Source organism: Cyprinus carpio, chromosome A16, assembly GCF_018340385.1.
Source record: "Cyprinus carpio isolate SPL01 chromosome A16, ASM1834038v1, whole genome shotgun sequence".
NCBI classification, from domain to species: Eukaryota; Metazoa; Chordata; class Actinopteri; order Cypriniformes; family Cyprinidae; genus Cyprinus; species Cyprinus carpio.
This window is the reverse complement of record NC_056587.1, coordinates 6,918,334-6,933,461: the sequence shown is the minus strand read 5'-3', so window position 1 is coordinate 6,933,461 and position 15,128 is coordinate 6,918,334. Positions and strand designations below refer to the sequence as shown.

The 15,128-nt window shown below is 36.4% G+C and overlaps 1 pseudogene; it reads left to right on the top strand.

Annotated features, from left to right (window-relative positions):
* LOC109072200 overlaps nucleotides 1-15,128 on the top strand; it is a 72,717-nt pseudogene that overhangs the window by 41,940 nt on the left and 15,649 nt on the right.

The following is a 15,128-nucleotide window of genomic DNA, read 5'->3' as shown; positions in this document are numbered from 1 at the left end:
TACAATTATTTCTTACAGAGTGAGTTGTTTCCTGTCAGGCTGAACTTTGGTTGAAGTGTCTGGAGGATGTGATGAGGGAGGGAATGAGGCGACACATAGCTGAGGCTGTGGTCGTGTACAAGTAATCTTCACGTGAACACTAGGTCTTGAAGCTGCCGGCTCAGGTTCTCACTGCCTCTCAGATCTGGTGGTCTGCTGACATGAATCTGACATTTGAGCGGCTGGCCGAGAGTTTTGAGTCAGTGGTCAGAGACTACAACAAGAAACAGTTCAGTCGGTCACATGTACTGTACAATAGTGGTTGAACGACTTCTTATTTTTCAAGTCGACTTTTATGTGATGAAAGTCAAGTCGAAGCCGACTAGTCGCTGCTGATGACGTCATTAATGAACAAATAAGTCTGGAGCTGTGACAAACCCCTCATGCACAGCTATGGCATATGACACAGCGCTGCCCACATGGCTATTGCTCCTATAACAGCTCATTTTTATCGGTTATTTTGCCTTTGGGTTTTTATTTTTTTATTTTTTTTACAGATTTTCTGTGACAGTTAACCCAAAAAATAAAGATGGCGTCTTAAAGTTGCAGTCGGTGGTCAGTTTGTGTAAATGTACGTTTTTGATCAATATTTTCCACTTTTGATGTCATTTCTAGCAAGAAAGTAATACTGCAGTAATGAAATATCCCCTTAGTTATCACCAAAACTCTCTATATTTTGCTGTAGATCATTAAACCATTACTTTGCCTCAGAAGCCTGTCCAAAATCAGTTTCATGAGGTGCCTTCATGCAAAAACACTGCCTGCAAAGTCATTGCCTGATACGGCAGCAAGGCAGCAAGTCGGCTGCCTAAGTTTTCAGATGCAGCTCAGGTTAACTTTATGGTAATCAGCTATGACGCTGTTCGGCAGCAACGAATCAGAACGTAGAAGTCCACCGCTTGAGAGGATTCCAGAGAACGCAGATCTGTAAATGTTGGTTCCGACCACATTAGTTCCCAAGCAAAATGGAGAAGAGGTTGATTATTGCTGTGGCGGGTTTCCCATTAATCTACAACGTGTCTCTGTTTGCGTACAGGGAGATAAATAAATAAAAGTGATGCATGGACCAGTGTGTCTGAGATTGTTGGTGTTCCTTGCGAGTTGCTGATGTGCATTGACGTTATAGGAATAATAATCTAATGATATCATAAATAATAGTATTATAGTCCCAGTTCAATTTTAAACCTTTAAATCAATCTTCCTGATTATATTTACATTAAGTAATGTTTATACCTAATTATACTTATTTAAATAACATTTTCAATGCAGGACTTCTACTTGTATCAGACTATTTTTACAGTGTGGTATTATACATTATTATAAACATTAGTGTTTTATACATTATTAGGTAAAGGATCTTATACTTCGTCCACAACAATATTTAATGAGGTTAACTTATAACGTTACCCACCTTGTGGTCAGTCTACATAAGATCAACAAGCTTGTTTGCTTTGCGGCCACTTTAAATACAAGATACGCATTTGATCTACGTCAGAGCATCCACGAATCTTTCTACAGCGAAACCATAATTACCATAAAACCTGTGTAATATACAGTTATTCACAAACAAATAATCCTTATGAGCCCCTTTTTTTTGTGAATTAAAAATATACCACGCAACAAGTGTGGCTTAATTCAGAAACAAATGCCTCTTAAGACACTTTAAGCTTGAACAGGAGATTTACAGTATTACAGATCCAAGTTACTAGTCCTTCCTCCTACTCTATATAAACCCTTTACTCTTCTAGGTAGTGCTAGACTTACTGTTTTCAGGCTCAGATAGAGCACATCTGAAGCATGAACGAGGCAATGATGAAGCCGTCGAAAACACACTCCTGCTTCTTCATTGTAAGTATGATAAAGTGAATAGTGCTGATCTGTGTAGACTGCCACAAGCACGTCAGGAACTGTCATTAAGTGCAGGGAAGGTTAACATGTCCTTGGTCGGCGTTTGAATAATCTGCCTCTTTCCCTTCAAGCCCCTGATTGGAGTCGCTGTCAGACAGCATGGGGTGATAAATGCAGTACAACCTAAGCTGCTTTTACACCAAATACAGGCAGGAAGATTACATCTCATTTGCCTGTCTGTGACAGGGATCCACGGTATCGCCTCTTAACTGCCTCCCCCCAACTCACACACACATTTTGGCCCAGCACTCTCATTCATTGTCACACACACACCAGCTGGCCACTCTTATTCATAGTCAAACAGTCTTATGCACTTGCAGTTCCCCCCAACATTGATAAATGAGCTCTGTGCTTATTTGGCCTCCCAACTGGAATATATGACCTTGCTCCATAAACGTGGGGGGATTTCTCTGATGAACACATGACCCTGAGCCCCTGTCAGTGCAGTTATTACCATCCACTTCTCTCTGGCATGTAAATTGATATAATTACTGTAAGCAGGGGGCACAAAGCTCACTGTATGCTCTCACAAGCCATCATTGTGCCCTCTGAAACTCTAAAATATCTGCCTTGTTTCTCTAGATTGCCCAGCTAAACTCCTTGATAAACATGTTATTGGGGGAACTGAACCCGGGTGACAGGCAGAAGATCATGACCCTGTGCACCATAGATGTTCACGCCAGAAATGTGGTCTCCAAACTCATCGCTCAGAAGGTTGGGTCATGTTTACTGCGGTTCATAAATAATGATCATGTTGACTAAAGGATGCTCTGTTTCCTTGTTTTAAATCGTTTAGTGGTGTTTGACACTCTTCTGCAGTCATTATTTTAATGGGCTTTGAATTGACAAGCAGTAATTGATTAATTAATTGAGTTGGGAGCATTTAGACTTTTTTTCCCTCTTGAAGTGCTGGAATGTCTTTTTATTGAATCTTTGAGGCGTTTTTTTTTTTTTTTTTTTTTTCCAGGTTAGCAGTGTTCAGGTTTCTCAGCTCCACAATAGCTGGGATGAGGAGCAGAACCACTGCTTCATAAAAATCTGCGATGCCCAGTTCCGTTATTCCTATGAATATCTGGGCAACACACCTTGTCTGGTCATCAGGGGCGGACTTACCCATTAGGCAAAGGTAGGCGACTGCCTTGGGCCCCCAAAAGTCAAGGGCCCCCTAATGCTTTTCATATAGGAGATGCGCATTAAGCGCGGACACGCGAACGGTTGCTGTTTACGGTGTTTATGCACGACAATCGTCTGCACGTCCGAGTTGAACGTGCTTCTTGTGTATCCAGCTTGTAGCAAAATAAAATTTTATGCATCTAAAGCTGACTGCCGCACGAGCGCGAGGTCCCTCTTTCCCAGCGCGCGCACACTTCTCTCTCTGTTGAACAAAAGTTCAACTTTTGTCTCGTCAGTCCACAGAGAATATTCCCAAAAGTCTTGAGGATCATCAAGATGTTTTCTGGCAAAACTGAGACGAGCCTTTATGTTCTTTTTGCTCAGCAGCGGTTTTCATCTTGGAACTCTGCCATGCAGGCCTTTTTTGCCCAGTCTCTTTCTTATGGTGGAGTCATGAACACTGACCTTAACTGAGGCAAGTGAGGCCTGCAGTTCTTTGGATGTTGTTGTGGGGTCTTTTGTGACCTCCTGGATGAGTTGTCGCTGTGCTCTTGGGGTAATTTTGGTCGGCCGGCCACTTCTGGGAAGGTTCTCCAATGTTCTATGTTTTTTGCCATTTGTGAATAATGGCTCTCACTGTGGTTCGCTAAAGTCCCAAAGCTTTAGAAATGGCTTTATAACCTTTTCCAGACTGATAGATCTCAATTACTTTCTTTCTCATTTGTTTCTGAATTTCTTTGGATCTCAGCATGATGTCTAGATTTTAAGGATCTTTTGGTCTACTTCACTTTGTCAGGCAGGTCCTATTTAAGAGATTTCTTGATTGTGAACAGGTGTGGCAGTAATCAGGTCTGGGTGTGGCTAGAGAAATTTAACTCAGGTGTGATAAACCACAGTTTTAACAGGGGGTAAACACGTCTTCCCACAGGGCCATGTAGTTTTGGATTTTGTTTTCCCTTAATAATAAAAACCTTCATTTAAAAACTGCATGTTGTGTTTATTTGTGTTATCTTTGACTAATATTAAAATTTGTTTGATGATCTGAAACATTAAAGCTTTAAAAACATTAAAATATGAAATCAGGAAGGGGGGCAACATTTTTTTCACACCACTGTGTATATGTATATATATATATTACTTTATTTTTATGATTGATTTATCAAGAAAATGTATTGTGCAGTATTGAAGAAATACAGGAAAGCATAAAACTAATAAATAAAACAGAACAAGGGATATACATTCTTTTTTAACACTTTGTAATATTTATGTAACACTTTATAATGTTTTTCATTGATAAGGTATTAACAAACAGATCAGTAGTTCATGCATATTTAAATATGCACATATGAAATTTTTTTTTTCTTTAAAACTTTTTACCATGCCTTCAACCTTTTTGGTCCTTTTTTAAAATTAATTGTATGTAGATTATATTGTTTTACCTTTGTCCCAGATGAATGAAAAGTCATTATATAAATATTATTACATTTAAAAATATGTTAATAATCATAATTGGTTTTTTTTAAACAAATTACAAATTTGAATATTTTTGTTTATGTGAAATTAGGCAAAGAAAAAAAATAAAAATAAAAAAATAAGTGAAACTATTGTTAAGTGCACATACATACCATGCTAGCTATGAAATTATCTGTAACACATCGAAAGACTGTAATTTTATTACAAAAAAATTTAAAAGTCAATCCCACCCACATCATTTCCACTAAAGAATACAGTTAATCGCAATACTGTAATTTGAGATGAAAATGATGTCACAGAAATAATGACTTTAGAAAAATATTTTGTGAAAAGTATGTTTTATGGGAGTTTTTCACAGGGCCACAATATATCAGATCTGCTTTCTTGTATATTTCACATATGACTTGCATTCATTGTTTGTTCTTTATACATGTGTCTTGTGACTTTGTTCTGTTCAGTTATTTTCAATGATCAGACAATGTAGTAATTAAAAAAATTACATTAAATAAATGTCAAAAAAACATTCCATGAACAATGTATAAATACTGTAACATTTTTGAGATTGTTATTAAAGATAAAATAAATTGGAATGAACGTTAACTTAACTAACTTTGAGAGATCCTTGAAACGTATCAACAACATGCATCACAGTTTGATACTCTTACTATAACTGTTTCTAAAAATTGTTTGAGATTGCATTATTTTAATTACAGATGCTATATAACACTGACACTGACTGCACTTGACTATGAGCGGTGCTCCAGCTGGACCAACTGGCACAGGAAAGACTGAAACCACTAAAGACCTGGGCAGAACTCTGGGGGTCATGGTGTACATCTTCAACTGCTCTGAGCAGATGGACTATAAGGTAGACATGCCAGCAGAAATGAGACTCGGCAACCTCAGGACAATTATGAGTTTATTCTCAGTTCAGATGAGCTCCTAATGCATATAATTACTTTGCCAAATAGGATTCTGCTTCTTAATTGAAAGAAATCAATGACTGATCTGTTTGAAACTTTATCACAGTTGACTGATGTTTTGGAAGTTATTCTCCTTAACTGCTGTTTCTTTAGTTTTAAACAGAGGACACAGTGAAGTCTTTGCCTCACTTGTTTCTTCATTCAGTCTATAGGGAACATCTTTAAAGGTCTGGCACAAACTGGAGCTTGGGGCTGCTTTGATGAATTTAACCGAATAGCTGTGGAAGTGCTGTCAGTGGTGGCAGTACAGGTGAAGACCAGACATGATGCCCTTCACAACAAGAGGAAGAGGTACTTAAAAAAAAAAAAAAAAAAAAAAAATTATATATATATATATATATATATATATATATATATATATATATATATATATATATATATATATATATATATATATATATATATATATATATTAATTCTGAATGGTTCATATGCATTATTTAGGCATGTTTTAACCTTTGTCTCCTGCCGGTTTCTGTTCTTAGAGGAAGAGATTAGCTTGAAACCCTCTGTTGGGATCTTCATCACAATGAACCCTGGATATGCTGGACGAACTGAGCTGCTGGAGAATCTTCATCCAAATTAAGATTTTTTTATTTATTATAATTTAGCAAGACATTAGCTAAAATATGTTTATGCAGTGAAAAAAAATCTGATGGAAATGTTTGCCAATTTTTTTTTTATTTAGTCATCGATAAAGATGAAATGGAAAATCTACATCATGCCAATAAAGATATAAACACACGTCATGTATATACAGAAAAAAAATACAAAATACTTAAGTGAATAAACAAATATTGCATTTATGTTATTTTTTAATGTATATATAAATGTGTGATCAAAAGTTTGGGAGATTAATTTTTTTTAAGTCTCTTTTTTAAGTTATTTGATTTGATCAAAAGTATAGTGGGAACAGTTATATTGTAAAATATGATTACAATTTAAAACTATAACTATTTAAACTATTTTATATTTACACATACAATCTGCAGCATACTAAACAGTCTAAACAAATATAATTAATAAATGATTTATCAGTTAATGTTATAACTAAACTAATACTAGTGTTAGTTTGACCTATTATATTTGCATGCAATTTTAGTCAGAGTGAAATGGACTAAAATGAATGAATATAAGATGACAAGCTTAGTAAAAGACTAGATTTAAGCTGTTCTTGCACCAGCTGGGCAAGAAATCGTGACCTAGCACACATGGTATCCGGTTTTATTTGATGTCACGTGTTGTGTAGAACAGATGATGTCCTCTCTTTAAACTCTGTATCAGCCGTGTATAGAGGAGTTCATGAATGGGTATCGCAGGCGTGTGCAATGGTGGTTCCTGACATGGAGCTGATCTGTGAGATCATGTTAATGTATGAGGGATTTCAGAGCAATCAGATTCTGGGTTAACAAGTTAATCTCCCTCTACAGGCTCTGTAAGGGGCTGCTCTCTAAACAGGTACGCTGAGCTAAGAGTAAAGGTGCCACTTTTCCTGTTTGTGCCCGCTCTTGAACTACATGTATTCGCTGCTGTAGGACCACTATGACTGAGGTCTGTGTGCTGTAAAACCTGTCCTGGTGGTTGCTGGAGCTCTAAAAAAAAAAGAGCAGATCGTTCTAGGCCAGAAGATCAAGTAATGGAAATTTGTTTATGTTGCAGATGTACAGCTCTATAGATAAAGCAGTCTTGTGTTTTGACACTTCCTTTTACATCATGTAGGTGTTGATACAGGCTTGGAGACAATTCAACATGCCAAAGATCGTTTCGGAAGACGTTTCTGTGTTCCTGGGCCTGATTAGAGATTTGTTCCCTGGTTTGGAGGTGGAAAGGCAGACTGATGCAGAGTTTGAGCAGATAGTCCATCAGACGAGTCTAGAGTTAAAATTTTAACCTGAGGACATTGTTAAGTTATCATACTGTTTTAAATCCCTTGTTAACTTCTTATTTTATTATTATTGTACTTTTTAATGAAAACTTTTGAAGGTTGCTCAGCTGGAGGAGCTTCTATCTGTTCATCTCTCAGTGTTTGTGGTTGGTGATCCAGGGACTGGGAGAAGCCAAGTCAGAACACACTCCACACGAAGACAGACCCGTTCCCCAGAGTCCACCTTCCCTGATGTTTTGAATAAATCCACTAATTACTTGTATTTTGTATTATAATTATAATTTAAAATATCTCTCTATGCGATTATGACAATTTGCCTGATAACTGTCTTGCAAACAACTGTGATAATTTAATTTTCAGTTTTGTGGAAAATTATTTTATTATGTTTTTTTTTGTTTTGTTTTTTTCATTTTCATGGCTTTGTAGACATTGCACATGATCTGATCTATAACAACCAAAAAAAGTATTTACACAAAAATTAAAATAGAAAGTTAGTAAATTTAAAGTAAAAAAAACAAAACAAATCACAAATAATAATCAAGGTCATTATGTAATAATCATAACATGTCTTAACATGTGTCCCTAAACAGATCCTAAAAACTCTTCATAAAACCTACTTCAACATGGTAAACAAGCCTTTCTGGAATGATCTGAATCCAAAAGCAATGAGCAATGATGAACTGGATTGAACTGGATTGGATTCTTTCTTCCAGCCACTTGCGAATGTAAAGATGGTACATCAGCATCCAGTGTTTTGTAGAGATGATCCTGTCCAATTCACAGTACATAACTTACAGTTTAGACTTTGAGATTGTAAATCTCTTCATGTGGCAGGTTTATTGTCACATTTCATGCGGGATTGAGCCAGTAACTCTCACTCGGGGCCAAAGTGGATTGTTCTGGATGGAGACATTGACCCCATGTGGATTGAGTCTCTCAACATTGTCTTGGATGACAACAAGGTACCCTGCACAGTTTGTGCGTGTTTTTATGAGGACATTTGCATTCAGCTGTTTAATCTTGAGCACTAAAATTACATTTTGACACATTTAAACACTCCACTGAACAGTGCCACATACAATATGATGAAATTCTGAATATTGGCAATGACGTACAGGTAGTTATGTTGTGCATGTCTGTGCAGGTTATTACTTGCTAATAATGACTGTATCCCACTCACCCCCTCGATGAGACTACTGTTTAAGATCAGCCACTTGAAACATGCCATGCCTGCCACTGTGGAGCTTAGCTGGAACCTGTGAGAAATTCCCTGAATTCACATTCTATGCAAATTATACACCTTCTTATTAAGTGATCCTCAAATCTGGCTCGTGAGATCCACTTTCCTGCAGAGTTTAGCTCCAACCCTACTCAAACAAACCTATCTGTGATTTTCTAATGATCCTGAAGACGCTGATTAGCAAACTCGGGTGTGTTTGATTAGGGTTAAAGCTAAACTCTGTAGGAAAGTGGATCTTGCGAGCCAGATTTGAGGATCACTTAATAAGAAGGTGTATAATTAACAGCCCCTTTTTCTTCCATGTCTAGGTATGTTACGAGTTGGATTGATCAGCGGGAGAAACAAACTGAGAGAGCACACCTGACCATACTGTTTGACAAATGCGTCCCTCGCTGTATAGAAAAAAATGAGAATCTCCTTTAAGACGATCATCCCTATTAGTCAGAACAGCATGGTTCAGGTGTACCATTCACACAGATACTCTCATTTATATAGGCCTATAGGATTCCGTGGTTTTCAACTTTTTATTGACGTCTCTCTCTTTTTCTTCAGACTTTATGTTGTTTGTTGGATTGTCTGTTAACTCCTGAGAATTTTCCACATTCTAGAGGGGGATATCAGTTAATGTAAATATTAATAAATATACTAATGCAAAACACAATAACTACACAAACAATAATCAGGTGTTTGTTTTGTTTTGTTTTGTTTTGTTTTGTTTTGTTTTGTTTTGTTTTGTTTTGTTTTGTTTTGTTTGTTTTGTTTTGTTTTGTTTTGTTTTGGGGAGGGGGATATCAGTTAATGTAAATATTAATAAATATACTAATGCAAAACACAATAACTACACCAAGACTGGAACTGAGAAAAATGGTTTAGAATGTATTTTAAGTGAGTTTTGATTTATTTGCTAATACTTTCCACACTAATTTTCTCTAAATCTGAGCAAAGCTGAGCTTAAAAAAAAAATTGCCGGGCCGACTTCAGCCAGTGGTGGATCAAAGAGATGAAGAGTGTGAAGTTTCCTATCCATGGTTCTGTGTTTGATTACTATTTAGATCCTCATTCCAGACGCTTCCTGCATGAATGGACCGGATGCCCTTGTTTGAAATGGACCCTGGTACACCTGCACAGGTGAGGACAGGATCGTGTATTGCAGGAAGCTGCAGTTTAAGTTTGATGTCAGAACTCTCAGAATACATTAATACTTCCTGTTACATGCAGAATTTCATGCCGCGTACATATTCTTTACAGCACAATATATTCCTTTGTGATCTGCTGAGAAAATTCACTCTCACAGAGAACCACTTTAATTTCAGAATAATGGCATGCTAATTTAGTGCAGTTAGTGCATTAGAGTGGGTCAGTGAACAGATACAGAGAAAACAACCACCCTCCATCATGAGCTGAAACTGCAGTCAGAGGAGTTTTGGATCTGATTACCGTTCAGAGTAATCTTAATTATGCGTGTGTATGTGTGAGGCCATTGTCTCTGTTTTTATACTTGGAAGATAAAGACGTAATGTTGATAATTGGGTAGTCATAGTGATGAACTGGTCCTACTGTTTTGTAATGTGTCATTGAAGAATGTTCTAAAAGTTCATAAAAGTTCACTCAAAGTGCTCTTGCAAAGGATCTCACAGCTTTTCCTGAAATACAAGTATTTACATAAACATTTATTTATTTATTTATTTTATTTTATTATATTTTAAAATGTAATTTATTCCTGTGATGATAAAGCTGAATTTTCATCAGCCATTGCTTCAATCTTTAGTGTCACATGATCTTTCAGAAATCCTTCTAATATACTGAATTGGTGCTCAAGAAAAAAATATCAGCATTGAAAACATTGTGCTGCTTTTAGGGAAAACCATGACACATTTTTTTTTCCAGGATTTTTTTTTTTTTTTGATGAAAGGAAAGTTCAAAAGAACAGCATTTATTTGAAATATTAAATCTTTTGAAACCATATAAAAGTTTTTACTGTGACTTGTGTTCAATTTAATGCATTCTTGCTGAAAAAAAAAAAAAAAAAAAAAAAAAAAAAAACCCTGTTGGCCCCAAACTTTTGCATGGTAGTGAATATACTATATAAAATGAGATATGATATATATAAGAGGGTCCCTTAACTACTATTTTATTCTTCCTTAACTATTATATAATTGTATTATTTCAACACTGATTTATGGTGTTATTTATTGATTTTGATATGCTGAATATGACTTCACTTGAGTGATCATATGCACATTTTTTATTTCTTTATTTTCTTTCTTTCTTTATTTATTTTATGTATTTATTTATTTATTTATTTTTTTTGTCTGCATTAGTCCCAACAGTTGAGACGGTCAGACCACAGTATTTTATGAGCATGTTACTGGAGACATCTCACCCTTTTCTGCTGGTCGGTGGAGCAGGCACTGGGAAATCTGCTCTGGTCAGGAACCTTCTGGAAACACTTCCGGGGAACTTTATAACCACAAAAGTACACCCTTCACTTTCATACCACTGCGTCCATGCTGCAAAGTGAGTGTGACTGTGCATTTCATCACATTTTTCTAAAAGGTCTTCAAATGTGTAAAACAGCACCTCCTTGTGGTCTATATGCCAGTTAATCCAGTGATTCCACCCAAATATACCTCAGGGTGTACTTGAATAAATGCTGAGTATATGTTTGTTTTATTAAATCTAAAACTAAGAAAAAGTTTTAGTAGGTCTGAACAGTATGACACTGCTGGATGTGTTCATACATATCAAATAATTCAAATTTTACACAAAAGAATTTAAAGTAAATAACATAAAAATATAAAAGAAATGCTCTCATAGTAGGGATATTTCAAATGTATCCCAGAAGTTTGTAACACTGTGCATGTAAATTTCACTTGCATTAGTTATAGGACTTAGAAATATGGCTTATGGTAAACAATGCTTTATAGTGTTATTATTATCAGAGGCAATAGAGAAACCTCTCGAGAAGAATGCTGATAGGAGTTACGCACCTCAGAGAAACAAGAGACTTGACAAGACATGAACATGGCAGCTGTGGATAGTTGTAGGACCTTTCAGCTAGGGTTGTGACGGTGAGGAAATTTTCCCACTGGTTAATCGACAACACCGATAAAACTGGTATCACCGTAGGGGTGGGGCGTTCCCTCTTTTTTATTTGTTTATTGTGTGTAAATATATAGATATAGATATAGATTGTGTAAGCATTCCCTCTTTGCTCAGTAATTTAAACTTGAGTTAAATGTTGAGTTAGCCAGCACTTTGTACCTGTGTTTGTATTTGCATCTAGGGTCTCCTGTTCTCCAGGCCAGAGTATGTTAGACAGGGTACAGATTTGGTTCGACTTTGGATACATGAATCCAGAAGAGTATATTCAGATCGCTTTTCTGAACCATCTGACCTTCAGCTGTTCCATAGGCTGCAGGTGGACATTGCATGACAGGCTTCCAAGGTAAACCAGCAAAACAAGGCATGTTTACTGCAGTTAAAGCCCTCAATTCACAAAAAAAGGAAGATACCATATTAATTTTATTTTCATTTTTCATTTCTTTGTTTTCTTTTTATGATTTCTTTTTTTTTTTTTTTTTTTTTTTTTTTTTTGCATAATGGAATAAGAAATACAACAAAATATTTTTTATAAAAATAATAATAATAATAATAATAAATATTTTAAATGGTAAATAAAATATTAAAATAATTAAATGTATAATTGTAAAGTATAATAATATTATATTTACAGACTAACAACAAAACAAAATCCCACTCTTTTGTTAAAAATAAGATGAATTAGAAATATACCAGACAATTATATAAATATAATAAATGCAATAAATAAGAAATTGTAATTACTACAAATTATAATATAAATGTATATCTACAAGTAATAAACCAATCAATCAATCAATGATAATATATCTGCACAGCAGTGTGGGCTCTGCAGAACCTTTCTATATGCCCGTAGCTGGATGGGAGCAGCTCAGCTGTATCCTCAATGAGCTCCACTCTGCCATGAACCTGGTGCTGTTCCAGGAAGCCATGCAGCATGTGTGAGTGCTACGTCTGCAGTATGTGCTTTAGTGAATACAGATTTAACTGTAATTACACACACATGATTTTGTTGATTGGTTTCTGCAGGTGTCGGATCAGTCGCATCCTGGCACGTCCTAGAGGCCATGCCCTGCTTGTAGGTGTGAGGGGCAGTGGCAAACAAAAGCCTGACCCGCCTTGCCGCCCACCTCTCCAACGTGGATGTATTCCAGCCCACCCTCAGCAAGGGATACAATGTACAGGACCTGAAGGTAACAATGTCCTCAGAGTTCACACCAATAGACTCTGGCCACACAATACAATCAATGGCGTGCAAGATGAAAATTAGAAAACCACAGACATCAGAAACCACAACAAATGTGACTATGATATTTTGCCAAACCATCGTAACCCACATCAGCTGCCCAAATCATAGTACCCATCACTGCTGTTAGGTGAGGATAAATCTTAAATGGCATCGATTCATTACCAGAGATCAAGGTTTCTTTTAGACAACACTTTCCCTGATCAATACCCCGTCCGGCTCCATCGATCTCATTTAGTCCTGCCCGGATGCAATGGGGAGTAATTGCCAGATCCTATTAAAGAACCAAGGCAAATATTTCAATGCCCTATTGATGAGGCCGTTGCTATCATTTCATTTATCAGTGTGTGGTAAATCTGAGGCCAGTTGGCTGAGCTGCATTGATCTCTATACACTCTACACTCACTGTTTGATGCCCTCTACACATAATCATGAAAAGACACTTCATCTTGGTCTCGTCTTGTGTCTGTTCATGTAAATATGCAGAATTGCATATTGGGTCGAAAATTGTTGAACAACTTTCTCTTTCCTTTTGTTTAAGGTCACATTTGGCTGGTCACACACTTGAAGATTTTAAGGACGATTTTAAGTCCAATTTGCAGCCCCGAAAAATCAAGGGGGCATGGCCTGATTTGATTCAATTGTCTAAAAAATCCTCTTTTGTGTGGTGTCATTATGATTATTCAACTTCTCCCGATCAAGAGGGAATGTTTTAAAAAAAAATGCTTTAATTAGATGAGAGTAGGGAAGTCCATACCACATAACGATAATGACACAGAGTAACAGTATCATTGGGATCACTTTCAGAGCTTTTTTTTTTCCCAGCTGAAGAATGATAAAAACATTCATAGCCAATCAGAATCCAGCAACTTTAGAGCTTGAGCATTTAAAGTGTCAGAATTTGCATTATTTTGGATTTTAACATTCCTATCAATTTATTTACTTTTGTACTGAATTCGACATTGATTTTGAAGATTTTTTGTCATTATTTAAGAGAACAATTTCGAAAGGTGACAGGAAATGATAGGAAGAAGAGGGTAAAATGGGATCAGAATACAGTTGTGGACCGGATTCGAATTCAAATATTCCATATGAGCACCATAACTTAGTGTATCTGAATTTTTTTAACTGCTAAGCCACAGCTTAGACTGATTTTGTAGCTTGGTTGTGCTCTTCCATATTGTAAGTGTGCTCAACTATCGCTCATATATTTTAGGCAGATTTGGCCGGACTGTATACTTGAAGATGGCCGTGAAATGCATACCCAGAATTCTGCTCCTCACGGATGCACAGATCCCAGAGGACCATTTCCTCGTCATCATCAGCACCCTGATCTCGTCAGGTCAGACCCTCCTGCACACGCACACATTCATACATGCCACAGGGGGGCTCATTGTGTGTTGGTCTGATGAATGGGAAGCATATGTAAATGGAGCGGGGCCAGTGAAGTAGATTAAGGGTGACTGGAACAGGCCTGCGTGTCATTGGATCAAGACCCTCAGAGCACAGATGGTGGCTCTCATCTGTCACTGATGTCAAGCGCAGAGGTCGGAGACACACTTAGTGCTTGAACCAGAATAAAGCATCAGAGTTAACAAATGTAAGATAATTTAACTGATGCGTGTGTAATTGCTAATGCTTAAATGCACCAGAGAGAGTTTATTTCTACAAGCCATAAAGGATTAGTTTGAATAGCATTTATAAGTAGTAACTTTCATAATACAAAAATAGAACTTGCATATAAGTTCGGCCAAACAGATAGTCTTGCCCCAAACATCGGTGGAGCCAGAGTTATGTTAGGCCACTCAAACAAGGAGATTATAACTGCATTTGGAGCCACTAAATTAATGTAAATATAGCTATAAGTAATTTACATATTTAATTACTTCTGAAAAAAATATTCACTATGTTATTAATGAATGACTTGAACCACATTTTACATTCATTTCTTAGTGTTCTTTATAATAGTTTTATTCAAATTTTGAATCATTATTTTTATGTTTTAATTTTAATTTTTATTAATTTTGTTATGTGCATTTAGTCCGTATTCAACTGCCTTCATTCATTTTTGGATCTGAAGATCCAATCAACAACCAAGTCCTGGCTCTACATGTTCTCTTTCTCAATAATCCATTACAC